Source organism: Pteropus vampyrus, unplaced genomic scaffold (genome assembly GCF_000151845.1).
Source record: "Pteropus vampyrus isolate Shadow unplaced genomic scaffold, Pvam_2.0 Scaffold347, whole genome shotgun sequence".
NCBI lineage: Eukaryota > Metazoa > Chordata > Mammalia > Chiroptera > Pteropodidae > Pteropus > Pteropus vampyrus.
This window is the reverse complement of record NW_011889128.1, coordinates 598,396-602,264: the sequence shown is the minus strand read 5'-3', so window position 1 is coordinate 602,264 and position 3,869 is coordinate 598,396. Positions and strand designations below refer to the sequence as shown.

General features: G+C 38.5%; 1 pseudogene; it reads left to right on the top strand.

The window, feature by feature from the left end:
* The first annotated feature begins 3,523 nt into the window (after positions 1-3,523).
* LOC111731007 lies at positions 3,524-3,642 on the top strand (annotated as a pseudogene).
* Positions 3,643-3,869: the final 227 nt, after the last annotated feature.

The window sequence follows — 3,869 nt, the reverse complement described above, 5'->3', positions numbered from 1 at the left end:
GCATATTTACAGAAACAGAAAGCTGATTAATTTTTAATGAAATTCCCCAAATTTCCTCTTCAATGCCACCTCTACCAAGTCCCTTCAGCTTTGTGAACTGCATATCTGTGCGGGCACCCAGAAGTGAAGTACATTTAGAAAAGACCCTGACTATGGTCTGAGTTCTGCCACCAGCCGCCTGAGTGACCTTGGACCAGCTTTGCTTCCTCATGGCCTCAGTTGATCTTTGTAAAATTAGGGATAGTCCAACTACGTGGTTGAGGAGAATCCTGTTAGTTCTCAAAAGCAGTGATTCTGCTTCGGAACAGTGGAACAAAAGATGAAGACTCAAATTTCACTAGAAACTCACCTGTATGTGAGTACAAAATGATCCTAGCATTGGTCCTGGTAACCAAGAATCGAAAACAGTGTTCATCAACGGTTAAATGGATATGTAAATTAATGATATTTCAAACAATGGAATACTATACAACAACAAAAACGAATGATTACAACCATGTGCAACTATTGGGGTAAATCTTGCAAACATAGTAGCACAAAAAGAAGCAAGACAGAATACGTACAGTTAAATTCCATTTCTATAAGGTCCAAAATCAGGCAAAACCACTATATGTGTATACAGTTTAGACATCTATATGTAGATAAGAAACTATAAAGACAAGCAAGAAATTATCATCACTAATGCCCGGATACTGTTCATAGCCCTAGAAAGGAAGAGGCGAGTGTGAAGTACACTCTGGGGTATATTTCTTGCTCTGGGTAGTGGTTATAAGAATTTTGCCTTTTAATTATTCTTTAAAATGCGCACATAGGTTTTATGTACTTTCCTGTATATAAGACATTTTTTAAATACTGGCAAAGATAGAAAAGCAGAACAGTGCCTGGCACATGGTAGTTAATAAATATTTGCAAAATATAATGATTGAGTGCTATAGTAGACCCTTGGTCACCCAGTAAGTGGCAGAATTATGATGGCCCTGAGGTCAGAAGCTTGGCGAAAATGAAATCTAAGTAGTGAGACTTTACCGTTCTTACCAGAGATGTGAGAGTGAAGTCCTGCCAGTTTTCAGGAACCCTTGAAGTGAGGAAGAGGCCAATTGTTAAACCTCTTATCCCCTAACCACATGATCCTGAAATTTTAGCCCAACTACTTTTTTACAATTATAGGAACAGCCGCATCATCTAGATCTAACATCTGAGGTCTTGGTGCAACTCATTAAACTACTATCAGCGCCTTCTTCTGATCATTATAATCTGCCTAGTCCTTGCCTGGTCCTCTTGGGTTGATGACCCACTAATGGACATTTAGTTGAGGGCCAGGGAAGGACTGAACTTGATGGGTCTACTATTCCATAGTCCTCCTATTCATAACTATCTACTTACTGCCTCTCAGTTGCACCGAGTCATGGGGATGCTTAAGAATTAGGCTCCTCCTTGGAGAGGTCAGACTCTAATTAACTTTTTCAGAATGCAAATCCCCTTGGAAATTTACCTAGTAAATTAATTAATAATTAATTGATAATTAATTAGTAAATAAATTAATTAATCTGTTATCAGCTATTTGCTCCTATCAGAAGGTTCACATTTCTAAGAAAGTTGCTGTCATCAGATAATAATGCCAACAGAGAGGTATCGGCTACGTTACCTCCTCCTTGAGAATATGGAGACCAGCAGGCCTGGAGGGATGTGGGGAACTGGGAGGATATGTGTAGATCTTGGAGTAGGGGGTGGGCATGGAGACAGGAATGTTTCAACCAATGCCCATCCTGAATCCTTGGCACCTCTGTTGCACTGTGCATGCCCCTCTATGAAAGTTAGTATCAACCCAAGGTCCCAAAGCTGCCTCATCATTGTGTGGAAGGCACAAGTGTTAGAGTTAACTTTAATGCCAACAAAACTGCTGTCCTCTGAGTGAAAGTATTCTTGGATAGATTCAAGAAAAACTCTTTAAAGAAATAAATTCTGGGAGCTATCTGTTTACTTGTCAGGAGAACTTGGTGAACTGAGAAGGGGAAGGTGCCCTAGATGGCAACTTCAGAAAGGCCTAAAAGTGGGAAACAGCATAATTAGGCTAAGTGGGTAGCTGAGGCTTTTGGTCCCCTGCCCCAAATCCCTTACCATTACCGATTTCTGTGCGTACTTCCTGATTTCCAGCTGCCAGCATCTGTTTTCTTTGACTGAAGACTCTCTGGACTCCAGAGTTGGCTGTGCCTGCTGTTGGCAGGCCAGAAGTGTGTGTTGAGAAAACAGCTATTTTGAGTTTATTTCCTTTGTGTTAGTGTACTGAAACTGTACCTTAGTCAGAAAGACCCTGTAGTTTTTTTTATTTCCCCAAAGTGGGAGCTCAGATGCTGTGGAAGCTACCTGCTGACTCTGCATGGGTAGCTTGTGCCTCTTTATTCAGCAGGTCATAATCTGCTTATTCTTCATTTAATACACCAACACAGGAGTATACAATATATTGTATAAACACTTAATATCTACATGCAAGAGAATGAATTTAGACCCCTACCTCTCAACCATATACAAAAATCAACTCAAAGTGGATCATAGACCTACATGTAAAAGTAGAATTTTTGTGACCTTGGATTAGGCATGTTTTCTTGGATATGACATCAAAATCACAAGCAGCAAAAGAAAAAATATATAAACTGAAGGCTATCAAAATTAAACTCTTTTTGCTTTAAAGAGCATCATCAAGAAAGTGAAAAGACAACCCACAGAATGGGAGAAATATTTTTCCAATCATATATCAGATAAGGAACTTGTACTTAGAATATATTTTTAAAAACCTATGGCAACTCAATAAGAAAAGACAAATAACTCAATTTAGAAATGGGAAAATGACCTTAATAGATAGTTCTCTGAAGAAGATATACAATTTCCAATAAGCACATGAAAAGATACTCAACATCATTAACCTTCAGGGAAATGCAAATCAAAACCACAAGATATCACTTCATACACACTAGATTGGCTATAATAAAAAAGACAAATAATTAACAAATGTCTGCAAAGATGTGGAAAGATTGGAACCTTCATACACTGCTGGTGGGAATGTAAAATGAGGCATCTGCCTTAGAAAACAGTTTGGCAGTTTCTCAGACGGTTGAACGTAAAGTGATATAATCCGGCAATTCCACTGCTAGGTATACACCCAGGAAAAATAAAAGTGTATTCCCCAAATATCTTATAGAAGCATTATTCATAATGGTCCCAAGGTAGAAACCCAAATGTCCATCAACTGATGAAGGAATAAATAAAATGTGGTATACCCATAAAATGGAATACTATTCCCAACTCAATGAGATCCAAAACAACTCAAAACAACAATTTCAGGAATTGAAAAAACAACTAGAGGAGCAGAGCAAGGAGATTGAAACCCTCAAAAAGAACCAAATAGAACTTCTGGAGATGAAGAACAAACTGCAAGAGTTGAAAAATGAAATAGCAAGCTTGGGAAATAGAGTCGACGAAATGGAGGAAAGGATCAGTGATACTGAAGACAGAAATCTAGACAAAAGTCTACAGCGATGCCACCCTGAACAAGCCTGATCTTGTCTGATCTCGGGAGCTAAGCAGGGTAGGGCCTGGTTAGTACTTGGATGGGAGACCACCTAGGAAGACCAGGTGCTGTAGGCATAAAACATAAAAAATAAAAAATAAGGATTGTATGCTGACAAGTTCCTTGCAATCTGTGAGGTCAACCAATAGTTGCCTAGCCTAAAAAAAAGAAAAATGTAAAAAAGAAAAAGAAATCTAGAAGAGAGAAACCTAAGAATGAAAAATAATGAAAGAGAAATTCAAGAACTAGCTGATACCATCAGGAGAAGAAACATAAGAATAATGGGCATTATTGAAGGCAAGGA